This window comes from Pteronotus mesoamericanus, unplaced genomic scaffold (assembly GCF_021234165.1).
Source record: "Pteronotus mesoamericanus isolate MK-2021 breed Mesoamerican mustached bat unplaced genomic scaffold, CSHL_Meso_final scaffold_167, whole genome shotgun sequence".
In the NCBI taxonomy this organism is placed as follows: domain Eukaryota; kingdom Metazoa; phylum Chordata; class Mammalia; order Chiroptera; family Mormoopidae; genus Pteronotus; species Pteronotus mesoamericanus.
Window position 1 is genome coordinate 48578345 of NW_026555308.1, and position 25976 is coordinate 48604320.

Consider the following 25976-nt stretch of genomic DNA (forward strand, 5'->3'; position numbering starts at 1 on the left):
TGCATGGAGTATTGTTCAAATATCTGGATAAATACTTGAAGAAAGTAAGGAAGCAACTCATGAATATATCAGGGTAAAGTGCTTTTATATAGAAGGACCAAATAGTGCAAATGCCCAGTGTGACTGAAGTGAAGTGAGAGTAAGCAGTGTGGTAGGAGGTGAGCTCGAAGAAATAACAGAGGGCATGATTATGTCAGTCCCGGCGGGAACTTTGATTTTTATCATAAGGTGGGGGGGCGGGGAATGAATAATTTTGAAGAGAATATGATTTAATTTTACTTTTTATTAAAGTCATGTTGGCTGTTCTGTGAGAATAGACTGAAGAGAGCTAAGTTTGGGTAGCAGAGAGACCAGTGAGGAGGCTCCTGAAATAGTTTAGGTCACGGGCAATGGTAGCTGTGGAGAGACAGAAGGGGGCAGCTGGACATAACTTAAACATTAGGTCAATGAGATTTGCTTATGGATTGAATATAGGGGATCAGTAAATTAGGCTAAGACTGCAAACAAAAGGGAAAGCTATTTTTCCAAAATAAAGCAGGGATGCTTCTACCAGAAGAATGGCACTTAGTAGGCCAAAGCAACAGATTTCCCCAATAGTTACCATGAAAAAAATAGAAGAATAGAGGGGGCCAGTTATCATTGCTGCAGCACAAGGTTAAAGATAGATCATCAGTGGGAACCATTTGTTGCTGTCATCCAGTTTTGCACAATTCCTTAAATTGCTCCTACTCAGGAACTAGGTTGGTTATACCATCTGGGACATGACTAACTCTGCAAGTTTTGGCCACGTGGTTCTTTCTTTTGGTAAAATAACTAAAAGGCTAGAAACTAGTAAAGGAAAAATATAGAATGTGTATCTTTTAGCATTTAAAAGAAAATAGGAAATATTACTAGGCTAATGTTGCTTTTATCATTTAGTCAATATACACTTGATGCTGGTAACTGACTCCTATGCAACAAAAGGCCCCATTATGATTTGGCCCATCAGTGCAAAGATATAAGAATCATACTGGATATTTTCCTAGTTATACAAACAAAAAAGGAAATCAACAGAGGCACCCCTTCCATTCTCTTCTAGCCTGGAGCAGCTCAAAGTGTTTCAGTTAAGATGTAATCAGAGGAACAAAATGAATGCAATAAATAGGAACTGACTTTTGTAAGCAAAGGACATGATTATTATGTGAATGGAAGTAATGAAACATTTTACACACATATATTTGAACTTATAAAGTACTTTATAAAATAGAGTAAAAAGTGTTTTCTAAGTATATGGATCAAAATAGCTTTAAATGAAACATGTCTGGATAAAAGATTTTTCTTCTTGGTAAATTGGGAATGTTAAATTAAGGTAACATTAGTTATCTAAGTTAAATGTTACAAATGAAACTTCAAATACAGAATAATGTCAAGAATGTTGCCTCTATCTTAAAGCCAGTAACCTGAGAAGACGATTGGAATATATGATTGGCAGCTCAATTCTTGACAAGCAAAACACCTGCTGGATACACAGTGTACCATCAGTATTTGTTGACTAATTGACCATAAGCATAATTTGACTATACTCATTTTTTTTCTAAAATTACTTTCTATTTTGATTCCTTATTACTAATCACACAATGCAAAATGTGCTTTTCATAGTGGTCTTGCTTTTGTTATACGAGTAATTCACTCAAATTCCTGTAACTGACCCCATCCTTCATTCTCTGTAGACATCTCTGATATAGTATGCTTAACTGTAAGAGTGAATATATGCGATATACTTAATGCTAAACAATCCCAATTTAGTAAAACTCTGAAGGAACAACTGTTAAGTAAAAATGCATTTGTCAGACAACTAGTCACCAAATAGGTAAGTTCCCTTGTTTTTTACATATATGCATCTTAAAAATGAGATAAATCCATATAAAACTAATTCACACAGCTTATAGGGTGCATCAGATAAGTTCTAGAAGCATAAAAATGTTACTATATTCATCTTATTCTTAAAGCAACAAACTAAGATGTGATTAAATGGATTCAGAGTCCTAGGACTGAACTAATGAAATTCTAGCACCAACAATATCTGTACAAAGATTTTCTATGACTCTTCCCCTAGGAGGTGTGTAATCAATAGACTCGGAATTAATGTGTTCCAGAAGGTAAACTTTTTAAATGGCTTATCTATTTACACTTGTTTAGAAAGTGTGTGTCTGTGTCAAATGGTTAATATGTAAAACAATTATATAAAAGAAGAATATGAGGAAGAATACGCAAAGAAAGACAATAGAAAACCCTGCTGCTTGGGATTTGCATATTGGAGGCATGTATTCTTTTCTTCCTGGAATTTTGTGTGCCCCTGATACAGCTCTTTTGTTTCTTCTTAGGTATTGTCAGCTGCTGGGTTGGTAAGAACAACTCCAAGCGCCAATGAAGCTTCTGGCACAAACAAAGCATTGAGACAAAGGAATGTTGGAAGAATGAAAAGATTCCAAAACTTTGGACACACGAATGACTACAGTTAGCTCAAGGGCATTCACAATTCTCCAGTGTAAATACAGTATTTTATGCATAGAGTTAATCTTCCATTCCCTTATAAGATATAAAACCCTAAAAATCTTACCATGGAATTCTCAAATATATTAATATTTTTGTAGCATTTATCCACTATTTAATTTGAATCATTAACCTCCCTCTGGACTCACCTGCTCCTACTTTCTTGGCTTCTGGTTGTTCTTCCTTACTTGATCTTTTACCCCTTCCTTTAATTCTCTTCAAGCTACAACTTAAATTAATGCCATACATCTTTCCTAGCCCAGTACTCATTCTCTATAGACTTTTGCCAAGTTTATCTTCCGTAAGTCTACAAAACCTATGGGGTATGTCCTATATGTTCTATATAGCACTAGAAACTATTTGTCTAATATCATATTTGAGGATTTTATGATAAATTTCCTAGTGTTAACCAAAGTCTATTATTCAAAGACTTTTTATAGTCTTGTATGGATTATTTAGAATTCTAAATTTTGTATCTAGTAATAAATAATGATATCTAATTTGGTTTCATTTGCATGTATCTGAATAGGAAAGAGTTTGAGATTTTCTCCTTGTTGGTTAGCCCTCTGATTTTCTTTTTCTTTAAATTGCTTGTATCCCTTGCCAAGTTCTTTTGTGATATTTATACTTTTCAAGTTAAACTATATAATTTGGGGGAACATATCCCTTATTATTCTCATCATCAGTTTTACACATTATAAATCTTTCTCTATCTATTTTTATACAGCTTGCATATATTCATTATTACAAATTCAAATAATAGAGCAATGTGAGTTAAGTAATTGAATCCCCTGAATATTTATGTAAAAAAATAGGATTATTTCTTGTTAGTAATTGGATACCCAGCATAATATGCAGAGTCAGGCACAAAATAGGTAATCCCTACTATACATTTTGCATATGTTAACGTGAATTACAAGGACAGTCACCTCTTAGAGGCAGGCAGGAGTTTCTATAGCCTGGGCTCTGTGCTTTAGGCCAGGGCTCCCAACCTCCAGGCTGCAGATCGATACTAGTCCATGGCCTATGGGAACCAAGCTACACAGCAGGAGGTGAGCTTGAATGTAACGCACTTGAATCATCCCGAAACCATTCCTCTCACCCCTGGTCCATGGAAAAGCTGTCTTCCATGAAACAGGTCTCTGGTGCCAAAAAGGTTAGAGACTGCTACTTTAGGGGACTCAATATTGCTCTCTTTCAGCTGAATCCTTTCCAGGGTAAGGGAGCCATGTAATAAAGTTAGCTGCTGGACCTGAGCCTCCCTTCCAGACCATATTTTGAGTATCTGTGACCTTTATGTTCCCTGTCTAAATTGTCCACAACCCACTCTCAAGGTCTAAGCAGGTCTCTTTCCTGGAACACACTGTAGATAGACTGAACCACAGATGAGGACATGTCTATTTTTGAGGTTCATAGATAAAGGATGAGGGATGTAGATGAAGCTTAGATGTGAGGTACTCATAGTGAAAATGGAGCTGTAACATTAAAAAAAAAAAAGAGTATAAGCCTGGGTTTTGTCACTGGGGATACTCCAGTGTTGTTTTTAGGACCTTCAAGCTTTGGGGAGGTATTCCAGGAAAAAAAGAAGAAAATAATGCGTAGCCCCCTCACCTTACCTTCTCCTTCTGATGTAGCCTCAAGCAGAGTTTAATAGGGGCATGGCAGGCAAAGGAGAAATGTTCAGTAGATTGCAGAATCTAGTCTCCAACATCACAAAAAGGAAAGAGAAATGTTCAGTTTTAATTGAAAGGCAAGAACTTGATAACTGAAGATCTGAGGAACCAGAATGGCCTTAACAATGCTGAGGAAAAAATAAAGTTGGAGGATTTGAGAAAACTTATGAAAAGATGTATTATCATAGCATTGAAGTTCCTAGCCACAGAAATCAGATGAGAAAAAGAAACAAAAGACATCTGAATTAAAAAGGAAGAAGTAAAACTAACATTATTTTCAGATAATATGATTCTAAATAGAGTAAACCCTAAAGAATCCACCAAAAAAATCTATTAAAATAAATGAAGTCAGTATAGTAGCAGGATTTAAAATTAATATTCAGATATTGGTTACAATTTTATACCTCAATAACAAACTATCAGAAGTAAGTTTTAAAAAAACAATTCAATTTACAAATTCATCAAAAATAATATAATACCTAGGAAAAAATTAACCAAAGATGTAAAAATACCTGCATTTAGAATACTATAATACATTGGAGAAAGAAAACAAAGAAGATGCAAATAAATAGAAGGATATACTCGGATAAGTGCTCATGGATAAGAAGAATGAACATCATTAAAATGTTTATGCTATCCAAAGCAATCTTCAGATTCAATGCAATCCCTATTAAAATAGTAATGGCATTTTTTTCACAAAATGAGGGAAAACAGCCCTGGTGTGCTGGTTCGATTCCCAGTCAGGGTAAATGCCTGGGTTGTGGGCCATGTCCCAGTAAGGGACATGCAAGAGGCAACTACACATTAATGTTTCTCTCCCTCTACTTCTCCCTCCCCTACCCTCTGTCTAAAAATAAATATTTTTAAACTAGAATAAACAATTCTAAAATTTATGTAGAAACATAAAAGACCAAAATAGCCAAAGCAATCTTGAGAAGAAGAACAAAGTTTGAGATATCATGCAACCTAATATCAAACTATATTTCAAGGCTATAGTAATCAAAACAGTGTGATACTGGCATAAAAACAAAGACATACATCAATGGAACAGAATAGAGAGCCCAATAATAAAGCCATGACTATATGGTCAATCTATGACAAAGGAGGCAAGAATATACAATGTGATAAAGACACACTTTTATTAAACAGTGTTGGGAAAACTTAAGGATATGTAAAAACAATGAAACTGGATCACTTTCTTATATGATATACAAGAATAAACCCAAAATGAACTGAAGGCTTAAATGTAGAACCCCAAAACCATAAAAATTCTAGAAGAATATATAGGCAGTAAACTCTTTAACATAGCTCTTAAATATGCTTCTGGATATGTCTTCTTGAGCAAGAGAGACAAAAGAAAAATAAGTGGTACTACATCAAACAAAAAAAATGCACAGCAAAGAAAATAATAAAGTGGAAAGATAATCTACTGAATTGGAGAAGACATTTTCAAATGATACAATATATTTGAAATGGGATTGATATAATATGTATAAGAAACTCATACAACTTAATGCCAAATGAACAAACAGAAAAATCAGTCTGATGAAAAAATGAGCAGAGGCTCTGAATAGATATTTCTCCAGAGGACAAACAGATGGACAATAAACTTATGAGAAGATGCCCAACATCACTAATCGTTAGGGAAATGCAAATTATAACCACAATGAGATATCACCTCACACCTGTCAGAATAGCTATCATCAATAAGTCAACAAACCAATGTTGGTAAGAATGTGGATAAAAGGGAAACCTTTTATACTATTATTAGGACTGTAAATTGGTGCAGCCACTATTGAAAACAATATGGATGTTCCTCAAAAAATTAAAAGTGGTGTTATCATATGACCTAGGAATTGTAGGTCAAAAAATTTTTAAAAATCTGTACATGACACACTGTTTAGGTAAATTATATGGAAAAACTTAATTTCAACCCTTACCACACCTTACACCAAAAGTAATTTAGGGGGGATTATACACAGAAACCTAAAAGTTAAAAATAAATAATAAAGCCTCTAGAAGAATATGTAGTAGAATATGATCAAGAGCTTGGAATAGGCAAATATTTCTTGAGAGGTTTTAATAAAACAATAACTATAAAATATATATTGGACTTCTTCAAATTTAGAAGTTCTACTCATCAAAAGGCCCTGTTAAGAAAATTAAAGGCAAATTGCACATTGGGAAAATGCTTGCAAAATCTAACAATGGATTATTATTCAGAATATATAATGAAATCTGACAACTAAACAACCAACCAACAAAGAAAATAACCAATTTTAAAAATGGAAAGAGATAAGAAGAAATAATTCAAAACAAAATATCCAGGAATGGCCAATAAACACATGAAAAAATTATCATATCCGAGATTATCAGTAATAAGGAAAATGTTAATGAAAATGTTAATGAATATCTCAATGAGATACCATTTCATACTCATTCAACTGGCTAATACTGAAAAGTCTGAGAATTTGTAGCATTACACCCAGCTACTTGTTCTTTGTTTCTACCCAGGCTAATAGGAATACTTCTGCTTCATCTAAAACAGATTCTCTTATTGCTGATTACCCTACTTAAAAGCAACTGGATGCTATGAAATGGCAATTACACATTAAGCTTTTTATTCTTTTATCTAAAAATCTGTGATGAATAAAATTTTTAAAATGTGAGGGATATGACCAACCGAGTTACTTATTGTACTATTTTTATTCCAATTTTCTTCAGCTTTATTTTGATATGAATAGTCTGATTGAGATCTAAGAATCAAGACTATGCACATATTTGTAGCAGGGTAAAAACAAGGTGTGGAGTCATGAAAAAGCATCAAGGAGCAACTCCCTAAAGAAAACAAGAATCAAACAGATCAGAATCTCCCAGCGATTGTTTCCTTCGGATGAGTTTGGATCTATGAAGACAATTTTCTCTCATGGAAAATACAGTCTCTTCAAATGCACCCCCACTTCTGTACAGCAGTAAGCTCATCAATGCTCATGAACAAAATGCATAGATGCCTATCATATTTGTAAAAGTGGAATGGATTTGACAAATTAAAAAAGGCAACTTGGCATTTTTCTCTATCTTATTTCTTTTTTCATATATCATTGGACAGGGCTGAAGCTCTAGAAAGAAAGTATGGAAAATATTTCCTTGAGTAAGAATCCCAGTCAAGTTTGAGGATTTATCTATATCACTGTTTGTCTGTACAAGCCTCACAATACTTAAAAGCATCTTCTATACAGAAAAACTTGAGTGCCATGTCAATGTGGAAAGATCTAAAAATTTAACAGGAAATAGATACATTAATAAGGCAGCAATTACCATGCATACAGATTTGTGGAGAATAAGAATTTCTAGTTTGTCTGTAAGCATATAATAATGGCAAGGTGTCCCCATTGAAGGCTGGGAGCAAAATTATACTCCATGGGGATTTTCTCTGCTTTAATCCACGAAAACTTCAGTATTTCCTGAAATAATGCAATTATTTTTAAGAAACAGAAAAATTTTAAGATCTTAAAAATTGGAAAAGAGATAGAATCAATGCAAATGTATGTATATCTGTGGGTAGGAAGGGAAGCATGACAAAGGGTAACAGAGTTGAAAGGTAGAGTGATCATAATTTACTGCAGTTAAATTACTTTTGCAATTTATTTTTAAAAAACCCATGTGACTTCATCTTTGAAGAGTCCCATGCAAATGAGAAATCTCGATTAAAAATTATCACAATAAACCTGTTCACTGGATAATATCTTCTGATTCCATTTTGTTGAATACTTAATATTACGTCATTTCTTGCCTCAAGCAAATTCTTGAAAGAAATAGGAAAATATTCAGTACATGAAATTGCTTAAGGCATTTATGTATTTGCTAAAAATACACTAAAAGGGGTATGCACAAATATTTGTCATGCTAAGAGGAAAATACACTTAAAATTTGACAAATAAATTAAGGGTATTTTAGATTAGGACTTCATTGTCACTGTAAATTAACAAAAACAACATATGTTTAATGATGAGTAAACAACAGATTGTATTACATTTATAAGCAATGGATATTTTTCTGAAAAACTTAAATATTGTGTCTTCTATTTACCAGCAATAATTATGCTTTAGGTAAATAAACCTCATAATATATGATGTTAATATTGAATGAAAATGTGTCTCTTAGTCACTTATGTGAAGGTGGTTGAAGGGAAAATATTTATATTTTTTAGAATAATGTATATATTTATTGGCTCTAAATACTATCATATATAAAAGAGGAATATTCTCTATTTTAGTGCTACTAAATGGATATTTAAATTATGTTAACCTATGCTGTATACTTTTAAAGTGTCAAACATGAAGAAAATGATTTTATATATGTTGATTAATCATTATTTTAACAACTTTAACATCTTAAGACTGTTGTGCAATAAAATGTTTACTAATAGAGAACATGTTACCTATTCTTTAAAATGATCAGAAAATCTACCGAATAAACACAGATTTAGGTCCTAGATAGACGTATTCTGGACTCTCTTTTAGGTCTTTGTTTCTCCACAGAAAGAAGGTTGTGGCATAACTGGTCACTAAATGGTATGCTTTTCTTTTTGTAGCTGAGAGTTGTCACTAGGCATTGCTCAACAGCTGGGGACCATATTTTGCAGCCCTTATTACATTTGGATGAGTCTTTACGAATAATTCTCTAAATAAACTATGATTGCAAATGAGATATATAACTTCTAGGGGAAAATGATGAAGAACTGGAAATACCTGACCCTTCTTTCTCCCCCAAGGGCTAGCTGGATTCAGGGGAACCCAAAGCTTTGACAGAAGTACAGGGGCAACCAGTCTCTTTGTCTTTGTATCATCAACTGGAATAGAGCCACTAATGAAACTTGAACATGTACATTGGTCTATCACCTGAATAAATATTTTTAAATTATAAATTGGTGAAAAATGATGCTTCATTTGTGACAGCAGCTAGAATTACTCAAACTAAGATGAAATTAGTTAACTGAACAAGATAAATTCTAAAGTCCCTTTCTCAAAAAAAAAATGTTGGTTTTCAGTAAAACTAATTTAATGCTATGTATTAATGATAAACTATGTTCAGTGATCCATTAATACAACCATTTTGCAGAGAAGTTTATGAGTTAAAAAGCCTTCTCTTGGTGTATATTCACGATTCAATAAGCGGACCCATTTTTTTTTTTTTTAAGAAATTGCCTCTAAATCACATATAAAAAAATTCTGCTTTTATATACTACTGAAATGTACGTATTCTAGAGCCAATGACACTTTGTAAACATTTCCCTAAATTCCAAAAGCAATGTTATTAATAGACACTTATTCTGTAACCATTTTATTGTTAAATGGACTAAAGCTCAGAGTTTCAGAAATTTGTTCAAGTCCAAGAAGCACAGAGAGTCCCAATCAAGATAGATCCAAAGAGGCCTGCAGCAGGTGACTCAGGTGATTCCACCCACAGACACATTTCTTGCAGGGGCAGTGTACCAACCACAAGGAACTACTTTTCATGGACAAGCTAAATTGACATTCAAGAGTAAGCCTCCTATCTACAGTTCAAGATGGCAGAGTAGGAAGATTCTGAGCTTACCTGCTTTCATTGACCCCAAAACTGCAACTACATATAGAATAACTATCTCTGAGGACCACCTAAAGACCAGCAGAACAGATTTTCTACAACTACAGATATAATGTAAAAACCACATTGAAATGGGTAGAAGGGGTAGAGACTAGCCTAGTCAGTGCCTACCGCACTCACCACTCCTCACTCCGTGACTCACAAGTGGGAGGGTTATCACAACCATGGAGGTCATACCCGAAAAGCAAAGGTCTGAGCCCTAGCCAGGTTGACCTGAACCAGGAAGTGGAGTCCTCATAACATCTAGCTTTCAAAACCAGTGAGGCTTACATCTGGGAGAGCCAAGGGCTACACAAAACCCAGGTCACGTTCTTTCTAAGTTCTGGAACAGAAGTAGCAGTTTGAAAAGCACCTCGGTCATACATGAAGGTGATACATTGACTAATTTTAGGGTGTGTGCTTGAGGGACAGAGATCTAGTGGAACTTGATCTTGTGTCAGAGGTGCTGGTGGGTGTCATCTTTCCCCTTCCTTTAACCTAGCTGGTCTGACATTTGCAGTCACCATATTTGGCACTGTCCATTAACCTTGCTAATACTGTTCACCCACCCTGGCATTTCCCTGAGGACCTTCCCAGGGTAGCACCCCTCTAAGCACCTCCTGCCCTGCCATACCCAGTACCGGCATCCCTCAGCACCAGCACACATCAGTGGGCCTGCAACAGTGGGAGTGGGCTTTGCAGCGAGCCTCATCAAAGGCTTGCCCAGTATACTAGTGAGCCTGCAACAGTTGTGGCCAGGCCTCACAACTAGCAGGCCTGAGACCAGCCTTGCCTGCCAGTGTGTCCATAGAAGTTGTGGCCCAGCCACAACAGGGGGCCATACTGGTTCACCCCCTAGAATGCCTGGCTCTGAAGACAAGGGGAACATCTTCTAAATAAGGGCCCCAGGACAATTTCTAAATAAGGCAACTTTTTCAAGACCAAGAGATTTAGCTGACCTACCTAATACAATACATAGAAACAAACAGGCAAAATGAAGGTATAAAAGAGTATGTTTCAAACAAACAAACAAAATAAATAGGACAAAACCCCAGAAAAAGACTGAAATGAAACTAAAGTAAGCTGTCTACTAGATGAAGAGTTCAAAGTAACAGTTATAAAGATGCTCATTCAACTCTCCAGACAAATGAATAAACTCAGTGAGAAATTCAGCAATTTCAATGTCATTAAAATTTTTTAAAAGGACATATCAGAACTGAAGAGTATAACAGCTGAAATTAAAAATAAATTGGATGGAATCAATAGCAAATCAGCTGACATAGAAGAATGGATCAGCAAATAGGAACTAGGATAGTTAAATCACCCAATTGAAAGATCGAAAAGAAAAAGAATGAAAATAGCATAAGGGACCTTTGGGACAACATCAAGCATACTAACATTAGAATCATAGGATTCCCAGAAGGAGAAGAGAAAAAGAAAAGAATAGAAAACCTATTTGAAGAAATAATGGCTGAAAACTTTCCTAACTTGGCAAAGGAAACAGACAACCAAGTCCAGGAAGCACAGAGTCCCAAACAAGGTGAACCCAAAGAGACACACACCAAGACATATTATAATTAACTTGTTAAAAGTTAAAGATAAAAAGAGAATCTTAAAAGCAGCAAGTGAAAAACAACTAGTTACATACAAGGGTATGCCCATAACTATGAGCTGACTTTTCAACAGAAACTTTGGAGGCTAGAAGGCAGCATTCTAATATATTCAACATGATGAGAGAAAAATCCTACAACCAAGAATACTCATCCACCAAAGTTATTAATCAGAATTGAAGGAGAAATCAAGATTTTCTCAGACAAGCAAAAATCAAAGAAGTTCGTCACCGCTAAACCAGCATCACATGAAATATTAAAGGTAATTCTTTAAGTGGAGAAGAAAAGGCCAAAACTAGAAATAAGAAAATATATGGAAAAAATCTCACTAGTAAAGGTAAATATATAGTAAAAACATAGACCAACCACTTCAAAATCTAGTATGAAAACAATGAAAATGGCAGTAAGCACATACCTATCAATAATTACTTTAAACGGAAGTTGACTAAGTTAACTTCCACTTAACCACTGAAAAAAATATAGAGTGATTGAATGGATTAAAAAAAAAACCCAAGACCCCCTATGTATCCTGCCTACATGATATTCCAGATTGAAAGAAACACAGAAGCTGAAAATTAAAGGAAGGAAAAAGATACTTCATGAAAATGGAAATGAAAAAAAAGAAAGAAGTTGGGATAGCAACACATAGACAAAAAATAAATTTAAAAGAAAGGCTATAAAAAATTGACAAATAAGGACCCAGCAATTCCACTTGTGAGGGCTTATCTGAAGAAAATGGAACAACTCAAAAAGTGAAATTATGCTAAGTGAAATTAATTCAGAGAAAGACAACTACTGTGTCATTTCACTTAGGTGTGGAATCTAATAAACCAAATAAATGAACAAACAAAACAAACTGACCCATAAATACAGAAAAACTGATAATTGCCAGAAGGTTGGATGGTGGGAGTATAGGCATAAAGGTTAAGGGGATTAAGAGATACAAACTGATAAATAAGTCACAGGGATGTAAAAGTACAACATAGAGAATAAGGATAATATCACAATAACTTTATACAGTGAAAGATGGATAGTGGACTTTTTGTGGTGATCACTTTGTAAGGTATATAAATGTGAAATCTCACTATGTTCTACACTTGAAACTAATATATTGTATGTCAATTGTACTTTAATTCAAAAGAGCTTTACATTTAAGAATAAAAATTAGACATGAAAAAAAAGAGGCCCATATTAAGATACATCATAATTAAAAGGCGAAAGGTTAAAGACAAACAGAGAATCTTAAAAGTAGAAAGAGAAAAGCAGTTAGTTAACTATAAGGGGGCTCCCATAAGACTGTCAGCTGATTTCTCAAACAAAACTTTGCAGGCCAGAAAAGGGTGACAAGAAATATTCTAAGTGATGAAAAGCAAGGACCTACAACCAAGATTATTCTACCCAACAAACATTTAAAATAGAGGGACAGATAAGAAAAAAGCTAAAGGAGTTCATTACCACCAAACCAGTATTATATAAAATGTTACAGGGTCTCTCTTAAAAAGAAGAAAATGTAAAATATTAACAAGATGACAATAAACACATATTGATCAACAAATTGAATCTAAAAGCAAAATAAGCAGAACAGAAACAGAATCATAGATACAGAGAACATTTTGATGGTTGCCAGATGGGAGGGCATGTCAGGGGGATGAATGAAAAAGGTGAAGGGATTAAGAAGTACAAATTGGTAGTTACAGAATAATCATAGTGATGTAAAGTACAGCATAGAGAATATAGTAGCCAAAGAACATCTATACATGACCCATGGACATGGACCATAGTGTGTGGATTTGCTTGAGGGAGGGGGCCTGGATGGAGGGGGGCAAAAAGAGTAAATATGGGACAACCATATCAGCATAAACAATAAAATATAATTAAAAAATGAAAGTTGCGCCTGGCTGGTACGGCTTAGTGGATTGAGTGCCAGCCTGCAAACCAAAGGATTGCTGGTTCGATTCCCACTCTAGGGCACATGTCTGGGTTGCAAGCCAGGTCCCCAGTAGGGGGCACTCAAGGGGCACCTACACATTGATGTTTCTCTCCCTCTCTTTTTCCCACACTTTTCCTCTCTAAAAATAAATAAAATCTTTTAAAAAATTTTTTAAAAAATGAAAGTTGCTCAAGGCACACCTAGAAAGGGATAGAGCTAAAAGTCAAATTCAGATCTATATATGATTTCTTGTATTAATTTTCCATTGCTGCTATAACAAATTACCACAAATTTAATTGATTAATACAACATATATTTATGTTATAGTTCTGTAAGTTAAAAGTCCTACATGGGTCTCACTGTCTAACTTACTGAGCCTTGCCTTCTTCAGTTTATAGAGATTGCTTACATTCCTTTATTCATGGCCTTTTCCTCCATCTTCAAGGCCAACAACATTGCATTTCTGGCTTTTCTTCAATAGTCACATCTCCATCTAACTTCACTATACTTACTGTCTTTTTTACTAGTAAAAACCCTTGTGATTGCATTAGGCTCACCTGGAGGACAATCCATGATAATCTCCCTATTTTTAGTGCCAAGTAATAAGCAGTCTTAATTCCATCTGCAAACTTAATTCCCCTTTGCCAGGTAACCTAACATATCCCTAGGTTCCTGAGAGTAGTATCTTGGACTAGCACATTTCTGAAACCGTACTATTAACTATTAGAAGAGTGCATCATGACCTAAACCATATGTGATAATGGTGACACTTATGAAATGATCCCAAGATACTAGAAAATATAATAGTCACTTCCTGATTGTAAATTATTTTTAGATAGACTTTAGCCATTGCCAGCATACCTCTTCTGTTAGAAACCTTACACACAAACTGAGTACTTTTTTCTCCTTATGGGTATGAAATATAGGAGAAAGGAAATATGCTCATATAGTTATTAATAACAGGCAACAATTTTCAGCCTCAATAAAGTGTTATTTCTAAGGAAAGAATTGTTAGGGCTTTATTTTTTTCTTATGTTTATTTCTAGAGTATTCATGTAGGCACTCTCCTACCAAGTAGTTGAAGTAAATAAAAACATAACCAGTAGGCAGACCTATATAAATAAAAACAGAAAAGTCCATATCATAGAAAGATGTGCACAAAGAAAGCATAATTTTTTATGGTGCCTCCATGTGGGAGTAGAGGGATGGGATTTGTGACAACATTGTAGTGTGCTATCAAAAAAATAAATATGTTTTAATAAAAGAAAATATAATTTGAGTACTTCTGCTTTAATTTTACATTAACTATAAATGCAAGAAGATTTTAGGGGGCTTTTCCCCCCTACCATTTCTTATCTTTTTAAAAATTTTATTTATTTTAGAGGAAGGGGAAGGGAGGGAGAGAGGGAGAGAAACATCGATGTGCAAGAGAGACATCAATTACTTGCCTGTTGCACACCCACAACTGGGGACCTAGCCCACATCCCAGGCATGTATCCTAGACTGAGAATCGAACTGGCAACCTTTCTGTGCACAGGCTGGCACTCAATCCACTGAGCCATACCAGCCAGGGAGAAGATCTTAGGTTTTAAAAAGTAAATTGTCAAATGAAGAATAATAGAACATTGAGAGCTTCATATTTACAAATCAGTCAACCAATTCAAATTCCTAAGTATTGCTTATATGTTTTATTGTACATTCTCAATGGGTGCTGAAAGTAAAATTAAGTATAATGGGTATGTTGAATTCACAGAAGAGCAGTCATTGCCAAGCAAAATCACAAGTAAACTTGCAACTAGTTCTCTGTTGGTATGGTAAAAGAGAACTGGCAATATAAACAAGCTCACTTAGGTTAACTTACAATATGATCTTGAATCACTACATACTTTCTCTGTCCTCTCTTTCCTGTGGGTAAATGTAGGGATCTGGACTTGACATCAGCATACCTCAGAATCACCAAGAGAGCTTATTAGAAACTTGATTGTGTGTCCCTAGACTGGAGTCTAATCAGCAGATCTGGAACGGGACTCAGAAATTCACATTTCAAACAAGCTCTCAGGTGATGCTGATACTGTGAATCTAGGACCACACTTTTAAAATCACGTGAATAAATTAATAATAGCTTTTTAAGAAGCTGGAAAAAGCATATCAGATTCACTACATATGCATTCTCCTCCCCACTCTTCTATTTCTCCTTTTCTAAGTGATGCGTGTGGTCTTTCATACCTTGCTAAAAATCAGTGGATTATGTGATAATTTTAGCCCAGTAATTCTTTAAATCTATGTCCTTAATGAAGTCATATGTAAAAAATATGTTAGGAGGAAAGAGAAAGAGATGGAGGGGAGAGGGAGGAATTTCATTTGCACTGAGTTCTTACCTATGCCTTGAACTATGATAGGTAAAAGGAAAATGCAAGAATTACAAAGATCCCGCTGTGATAAAGTTTAGTAATATATTACTAAATGCTGTAAGAAGAGCAAATGTAAGGTTAGTAGAAAAGAAATAGAAGAAACTAGATCTTAGAGTGATTGAGAAAGCTCCTCATTCTCTTTAAAAAATAAAATGTGTGACAAGCAAGCGTTATGTGCTGAACTCTGGAAGTTTCAAAATGAAACTACAAATGAGTCGAGTAGAATGCATACAGCATCTTAGAAACAACTGAAATTGTACTTGTATAAATGGTAATAATCAACATGATACGAACACTGCATATGACATACAGAGTTAGAATCCTCACAAAGCCTCATCCTGGTTTCAAAAGATGTGGTCTCCATGGCAGCGCCCAGACAATGGTGTGTGTGCAGTGCATTAGCCCTGTGCGGTGAGAGTCACCATGGAGCACACACATAACGGTCTGCTGAGTCACTAGCATTTGTGACTGCCTTGCAGTCTGTAAGGTGCCTCGTGTTGAAGAGAAAGCCAACAATCCTGATCTTCTATAGTTTGTAAGGGTCAGAAATATCAAAATGTTTCCAATTAATGAGTTGAGTATGGAAAAAAGTATTGTATTCTTTGGATGGCAAAAGTCTTGGGTTTTTCACCCTGTGTATGCAATAAGAAATAATGACAATGTTTGAAACAAGATGATCTCAATATGATAATGCAGCCCTAATGAATGTTCCAAGAATGACTGTAGAATTCTGAGGATTGCCATGGCAGCTTCTCATTAGTGCGTTTCTGTTGTTACCAAGTAATTCTAGTAGCAAAACACCCTGCTGAGGAAGTAGGCCAAAGCAAATGAAGGCATGTGAATGTCTTCATTTTTGAATTACAAGTTTGAAAAATTTATTTGGGTAGGCTGTGGAAAAAAAGTACTATTATGTATATCTTAGGCAGTTTATCACGCACTTCAGGACAACTGCGTATTCTCTACAATTTTCCCCAACCATATCTGCATCCCTGCCTCCAAAAATTCTGTGAAAAATATGGTGCTTCTTGAATTTAGAATTATCTGGATAAAGAGGCATACATGTTCAAAGGGGGAGAAAAAGGAAATGGTTCCATAGAAATGCAGTGAAAATAAATTATGGAAATTTTCTCTTTGTAATAATTGTCTATAGTTGTCTAACAATTATCTATGTATAAATAATTAATGTGACACTTAAGAGGAATCACTTGGAGTTGATGAGTGGAAATAAATATATACAGGCTTGACTTAGATCATAAGTAAGACACGGTCTCATTTACTTTCTTCCAATAGTATCACGGTAAAAGATTTGTTAATAGAGCACACCATGAAAGTTAACTTAGATCCTCTGGTGAAAGAGAAAGAAGATCTAATGTACCTAGCAAAATTTATAATCAGAGTAGAGTAATATAAAAACTTAATTTTAGTGGTTAACTACTTTTGTGATTCCCTTTAAAATCTCCCTTGCTTATTTCAAAAATTTTAAAAGGGTCAAACCAAGCACAGGAAAAACATATTCATGTTTTCCACTCTGGATATCTTATTGATGTCTATAAGATACCTACATGAGGCATATTATTATGCCACCAACCTTGTTGCTACTGTCATCAAGAAAATACAACTTCCCCACCAAAACTTCTACCCACAGATGTATAAATGCATAATGCATACACCTGGGGAGAAACTTTGCATATTGGATTTAATAGGTGGTAGTTTTCCAGCAGGTAGTGATAAAATTGCTTTATTCTTACAAAACCAATATATTATTATAATATTCCGACAGACATTTAAATGTCCTTTGGAAGTAGGGATTTATTTAACAAAAGTTCCATAGTGGTTAAAGGTAGCTTTTTATTTCCTCTCTAGGATACTTCCCAAATCGAAACTCTTATTTACTAATCAAAGTATTGTGTAGAACATTTAGTGCAATAAATTATCATACAGCATTTATCATTTCAGGAATTCTTGTAAAAATAAAAATCCACATGTTTCCACCTATTAAAGATATGCCAACATGTTTTGAGATTAATATTTCTATATCATTTAAATAAACTAGATGGCTTGTAAAAGTTTCCATAGTTTTCCAAGTCACAAATAGAAATAGATATGCCAATTTCCTAATTCACAACACAATTAATTCAGACTATTTAAAGATCAGTGGGTTATAGTCACAAATATATTTCCTGATGCATATACGCAGTAGTTGGATAAGTGAATGGTTTAACTAGGAGAAAAACTGCAAACATAGGGGAAAAAGTGTCCTAAAGGATTTTACATTTAACAATGTAATTTATGAGCATTCAAGCTCTCTACACCTTGGTATGAAATTGGATGGGAGACTAGTTCATACTACAATACTTCAAAAATCAGAAATCAGATTGATACATGATAAAAAAGAAATCATACTATAGAAATTACTTTTTCAATTGAATCCAGAATGGACAGCCAGGAAAATTGCAGAGCCATTGAAAACAAGAAGCTGCAAGATCAGGTAGACAATGAGAAAAGAAATCAGGAAATCTAGGTGAGCTTCTCAACCAGAGAAGAGTTGTATGCGTCGTGCACACACACGGCTAGTGTTTCAAGGGAATCATAGCTGCTATGTCATCCTGTACACTGATCTTCTCAAATACTCTGATTTCCCTCTCTTTGTAATTAAAATGGATATATAGCCTGAAAACTTCTAAACTTTTTATTATTAGTGTAGATTTTCCATGATTTCATTTTTATGTTTTTCATGATTTCATTTTTAAAAAGAGTCAATATTTTAATGTTTTGTGATCTTTAAATGCTTAAATTTAGAATTCTTATTCTATAATTACAGTAATCACTTAATATATGTAAAAAAGAAAAAAATCTGTGTGTGGCTTTGGGAAGTTATTTTACTTCTCTGGCTACAAATCCTGTTATCAATAAAGTGAGACATTGTGTTCTTATCTAAAAGGTAGCTGTGGACTACTGACATGTTAAAATTGATTCAATGGGCCAAGGGCCCTAGAAGAGAGCAGGTCTAACTATGAAATATACAGTATGATGTGTTTTGTATCTGAGTTTTTATTTTTAATAACATTGTCAACAAGAAACACCAATCAGGAAGACCATTGTTTTACTGGTTCTCTTTTTATTTATCTTTGATGGCAAGTTGAGAACAGGCTTGCAAAGTAAATTAAACATGATTTAATTTCTACATGTCTTTTATTTTAGTCATCTAAAGGTGACATTTTCAATGACTTTTTTTCTTCCTAGTATATATTATGGCAATTGGGGAACTCTCTATTGTGTATTGGTAAAACATTTTATGAGTTCTGATGGAATAAAATAGAGATACTATAAAGTAAGTGACAAAATATGAACACAGTGGAGGTAAATCCCCAGAATGGCATAGTTAGTGCTCTGTGGAAGACATCTGTCCAGTATATCTACACCAGCTGATGCAAAGCACAGTACAATTCTACCTGCTATCTTTTCAAAGCACACATCAAACTACTAGCATACGAGCTGCAGCCAGAAATCACACCAGATTTAGCTTGTCCACCAATATGTCATAAAAATGTTGTATTAGTTGCAAACATTGAATCATTTGAATATTTCAAATACAGGTCTGGATTTTTGCTTTATTTTTATTCTTTCATAAGAATGAGAAGGAGGGGAGAAGAAAGAGAAGGCTTTCTGGTTCATTTGAAAACATTCTATTTGTAAATGGACAGCAATGGCTGAAGGCCACTTATTGGTTGCTGTTTATCCTGATGTTTTTGTTGTCTTTCTCCCACCCAGCCAGCACCACTTACATTATCTGCCTGTCCCAGTTGGCACTGGTGCTGTAATAATTCCCATATTATCACATAGAGATTAATGGAAAAACTAATAAAACAGAAAGCATAAATAAAACTAATTTTGGTTAATTTATATTCATTTTATAATCTTCTGTTTCTTTACCTTAAAATTGTGACACTATCAATCTCAAAGGGGTAGTGTGAGATTGACTGAAAACATGTTCCTAGAAATAACAAAAAAACTGGAGAAATATTTATTATTAATATTTCTTACTAAGATAAGAGGACAACAAAGAAGTAAATGGTTAAATTGATACTAGGAATTCTTCCATCAGCCATGCAGATAAATGAAGATATCATTATACACCTCATAAAAAAAAAAAAGCTAAATTGATATCCAAATCAGCTATGTAAGATAAACATTCTTAAAATAGCATTACTTGATAATCTCAAATAACACAAAAACACCTGAATTTATATTTATATTTAATTTTAGTAAGACAAATCAAGATGATATTAGAAAAAAAGTCCTATGGTGGGGGGGAGGCAGAGACAAATGTATTTAAAAAAATAAATAAATAATAATAAAAAAAAGTCCTATGATATCCAATTCTTAAGAGCTACAATAATGTCTCTCCAAATCCCAAATATACCTCTTATTTATCTTTCCTTTATTTCAATCTCTTTCTTATCAGAAACATTCACAGCGACATAGCAAGCATTGCACCTTTAATTTCTGGAAAAGGCATAGCACACTTTGGAAGAGGACTGCCGCTTTGAGATAACCTAGTGAAGTTGAAATTGAGGAAGCTGAGACTAAGAAAGGTAATTGACCTGAGGTATCATAAGTTAACAAAAGATCAGAGACTTTAGAAATTCTAACTCCAGGTTCAATGTTCCCCCCAAAATAGTATGCTAGTTCCACCCACATTTAATTATAAATACATATACAGTTCTTCAACTAAATAAAGATTTAACCATGTATGCTATCGAACATTATCCTCCTAAATAAAATTGTAATAGATAAATGCATTCTTAAAAGTACAATAAAAATAAGTCACTTAATCCGGCAATTAAGTCTTATTTCCAAATGGATACATTTGAGAGCATTAGAGAGAAAAAAAGATAAAAATATAATCTAAAATATTATCTTTCATATTAGAAAATGTTTGCAAATTACCTGATAAAGAATGTGATAAAGTATATATAGAAAATAAACAAAGAAATCTTAAAACTCAACAGCAAGAAAACAAATAATTCAATTATAAATGTGGAAAAGATCTATATAGACACTTCACCCAAGGAGATAAATAGATGTAAAATAAGCTTACAAAAAGATGCTTATCACTTGTCATTAGAGAAATGCAAATTAAAATAATAATGTGATATTACTATACATCTATTAGAAGAGATACAAATAAAATTAAAAACTGACAGTACAATTTGCTGGAGAAGATGTAGACAAACTAAAAATCTTGTTCATAGCTTTTTTTGAAGATTATTAAAAAACTAAACATACTTTATCATATGATCCGGCAACCCTACTCATAAGTATTTACCTAAGTTATTAAAAAGTTTGTTACATACAAACTTGGATACCAATGTTTATACAAATTTTATCCATTATCTTCAAAAACTGAAAGAAATCAAAATGGACATTTAGATAAACAAACTGTGGCACACCCACACAATGGAATATTATTCAGTTATAGTAAGGTATCTGCTATCAAACTATGAAAAGGCATGAATAAATCACAAATGCTTATTTCTAAATGAAAGAAGTCTGAAAAGACGACTGTGTCTTTCAATTTCATATTACTTTCTAGGAAACAGAAAACTACAGAGACAAACACATCAGTGGTTGCTGGGAGTTAGGATGAGATAGTTGAGTAGATAAAGAACAGGAGATATATAAGTGATAAAAATTATTTTCTGCTCTAATGCAATGGTAGATACATGCAACCATATATCTGTAAAAAATCATAGAACTTTGCAGGATAAAAATCTTATTGAATGATAATTTTTAAAAAAATCTTTTAAGAAGTTGGGAGTTTTCAGCATAGAATGCAAATTGTAACAAAAATAAGATGTAACTGTATTACAAATGTGTAAAACCGCCTCAGTCAAATGGGTGAGAAAGAAGCCATGAATGTAAGTCATTTAGGAAATAAGTGGAGACCAGGAGATGAAAGGCAAAGGGAACTGAACATAAGTACCATATCATAGTTGATAAAGTTATTTTTCCTTGGAGTTATTGCCTAACAACTTGGCATCTGCTATATAGTAGTAAGTCCTCACTTAATATCATTGATAGGTTTCTGAGACTTTAAGTGAAACAGCGTGTAATGAAACTAATTTTACCATAGGTTAGTAGGTATAAAGAAGGGTTAAGTTTTTATAGTGTCTCATGAACTTAATAATGAAATTACATTGAAGACCTGCTGTACATGCATACTGTAATTAAAAAATTAAGCAGGTGAATCACAGAGGGTGGAAACTGGGTTCTCACTGTTAGAGTGGGAAGCTAGAGACAACCAATGAGACAAGGCTAGAGAGATCCATGTAGTACTAGATTACTCATCAATATGAACTTGTGTTTAGTTTAATATAGATATAGATGGATACACCCAGATATATTTATAGATTTGTATATATACCTGTAGTGTACATACATTTATTTCCTTGTTCTGTCTTCTGAGAGAACCCAGAAGCAACAATACCCACCTGCAATGATCACAGTTACCACTCAGATCTATGTTTCTATAACAATTCTCCAAAAGAAGTAACTGGGCACTTATGAAAAATGATTGATTCTAGGACTGGATGGAATGGAATACACAAAATGCACCTTGAGCATCTTGTAATTCCAGAAAGCAAAGAAGTATTGAAACAAGAGAGAACACAAAAACCAAGCCTGCACAAAATTAAACAATTTTAAAAACAAAGTATTTGATTGTAACCCACCCAAAGTATAAAATACATATCTATTTATCCATAATAATAAACAGAAGATTAAATAATTTTATAATTCAAGGACAATAGAGAAATCTTCCACTCTGAAGAATAACAAATAACCTATTCTGATAGTCCACCCTCAAGGAGGTAGAGCAGCAATTTCCAACTGGTGTGCAACAAGAATTTTTAAAATATGCAATACCTGACTATTTAGTCAGGAGCACTGACCTCTTTTCTGTTACATTGTCAATTAAAAGCAAAAAGACAACAGCTAACACAGTAATAGCTGTCCAGTGTGAACTCCCTGTCTTGAATATATAGGTCATATAATACAATTGCATCTTATTGGCCACATCACATAATAAGGTTGTGTCAGATTGGTTAGTTCTCGTACCAGAAATCCTTACATACAATTATAGGCACCTGATTGTTTTAAAAAATCACTTTGGAGCAAAAAAGCATGGGTAATTACTCATTTTTTGTGTGTAAATCAATCAAATTACATACCTTTTTTGTCAGATTGGCAAAAATCATATGTTTTGGCATTCCACAGAATTTTAGTAATTAGTTCATGTGTGCCACGGAACAAAAAGAATTGAAACTCACTGAAGTAAAGTGTAACTCTCCCCCACCCCAAGTACAGGCTGTGCATAGTCACCTCCTCCCAAACAGAGCAAGCAGGGCGACTTTCGAGTGGGACCTTAGTTGTGCGATCATGAGCTTATCCGTGGTGTCATAAAGATAGCATTTACCCTAGATAGGGTTTCATGGGAATGGCACTTACCCTATTGTCTTCCTGCCCAAAACTCAGAACCCCAAAATAACCGTGAGACAATTTCAGACAAATACACTTCGGGGACATTGTACAAAGCCCCTGATGCTCCTCAAGTCTGTCATGGTCATCAAAGACAAGGGGAGGCTGAGAAGCTGTCAGAGCCAGAGGAACATAATTTGATATGACATCTACGTATAAAGGGGTATCCTGATTCAGATATTAAAATTTTAAAAAAATAGAGATGAGGTTAAAAAACTAATATAATCTGAATAAAGCATAGACTTTAGTTAATAATAATGTATCAATATCAGTTACCTGTGACAAATGCAATATGAGATGTTAATAATAAGGAAAACTAGGTATAAGGCTAACAGAACCCCTTGGCATTATTTTATAACTTCTCTATAATAAATCAAGTCTAAAATTAAATATTTATTTAAAAAAAACAAATAATAGAAATCACCAGTGACTTCAGAAGTAAAATATAGACTTCTTTGTACTGAAAATACATGTATTATTTAATGCTTGCTGTAATCATTTATTGTTTAATGTCTGATTACTGTGTTTTAAAACCTGGATGGTGTTGGTTTAGATGGTGTAGAGCTATTGCAAGTGGAGAAGAAACTACGTAAAAGGGATGAGTGATGACCTAATAATTAACCTCTTCTCCACAAATATCATAGAGTCAACCTGGTAAGAAATCATTATAAGAAATAAAGAGACGGAGGGCATATCTGAAATCACATGAAATGTAAAAACACAACAAGAATCCCAGACGAAGTCCATAAATATCAATTTTAAAAAGCTTGAAATTATCATAGCACAACGCATATACTCTGTCCCAGACTGGCACAAAGCTTCTTATTTACGATGGTTCAGTTAGCATGACATACTGGGAGCATGTAAGAATTATATCTAGAGAATCCGTATCAGTGCTATCTCTGCTACTTAGTTGATCAGATGACACTGAACCTCCTCAATTTCAGTCACTTCATTTCCAAAATTGAAATGATTATGGCTACTTTGCAGAACCAAGTTAAATAATGTGTATAAAGCACTGAAAAGATTTTACTGAAATAGTAAAATCTTAAATAAATGCTATTTTCTTTAAATTCTATGTATAAACCACCTATGATCCTGCATTTGCAGGCAAATGATAGAGGTAAAAGATCAGTTTACGAAACATAGTATATTAATCAAAATACTTGAAATTGGTTTGACCTGGGTGTCTATGAACTTGTTTAAAACTTCACAAGTAAAAAGATTCAGTGGTCTAATGTTACAGTTCTACAGATGAAAAATACACATTAAAAAAGATGTCTGAAATTTTGATTCCAGGACAAGCATAAAAATGTGTGATCAATAGAGACTCTATGTTTTAAGCTTTATAACTGTGCTGTTATCATTATGTATTAAAATGTCCTTTCCGTTTCTTTCTACCAATGTGTATCAAATGATGAATTAATAAATAATATACCTCTGTAAATTGCAAAATACTTAACTACAGTTCGTCCTCAGTCTGCTTGATAGTGTGGACCATAACAGTTACCATGCAATTTTCTATTTTAATAATTGTTCTAGGACTGTAAATTTTTTTTGTCAAAACACTGAAAATTCTGTCAGTTATAAGAATATAAGAAAATTATAAAAATAACTAATATTTAATGTACTATATTTTAAAACATTAGAAACATTGATATTAAAGTATTTTATTCCTTTGTAAATAATGTATGAATCATAGTTTAGACAGTACGTACTTTCTCATCATCTAATTTATGATACACAGAAAGAAGAGCGTATTTCATATGCCTTTGCAAATTTTCACACATTTCAAATTTGGTCAGTGGTAACATTTTATCCTTTGTTTTTTCAGTGATGTTAAATGTTACCAAGTGTTGCCTTTGTTTGAATTATTATTATTGTTTTTTGCCATCATCACTTCTTCCGGGTCTTTTCTATCTTTTTCTTTATAACCACTTCCTTTTTTACATCCCCAAGTCTGCCCTCTCTCAGCGCCATCGCCGGTGCCCGGAGGCCCTCCAGTAACAGCTGTGTCAGCACGGCCGTGATCAGCTCCTCCTGAAATTCCACTTCCATCTACTTAAATTTCACCTGTATTGTTATCATTTTTAATTTATTTGCTATATTTTTAATTCTGCTGATCAATTGTCTCTCTCACTGACCCATTTTTTAAAATGTCACATAGGTTTATCAGTGAGGACAAAGAGTCAATACAACTACATGATTAGTATCTTTGCATGACCTGAATCATGTGTGTGTAGTGACCAGCCTCCAAAGGACTTTGAAGAAAACAATGTTATTAGTACTGAACATAGTGCAAAGCTGTTATCTACACAGTGACTTGTGGTTGGAGGTAACAGCAGCCAAGTTTGTGCTTTATGCGATTATGCACAGTTAATATAGCCTGGTAACTGAAAGTGAACTGTGATGCTGGCAGAACAGTGTTATTTAACGAATCTGTGGTAACTAAAACCTATGAGTATAATTGCCATGCAAAAGGTAGAATACCCTAGGTAAGGATAAGGGATTATTTCAAGTAATACATACACATCCATATAAGTATATGAGGTCTGTCCGGAAAAAGTCCAGCCACTGTTAATGTAATGAGAATGATTTACATGATGCAACCTGGCAGCCAACGGAAGCAGACTGGAATGCACATGCATGGATAATG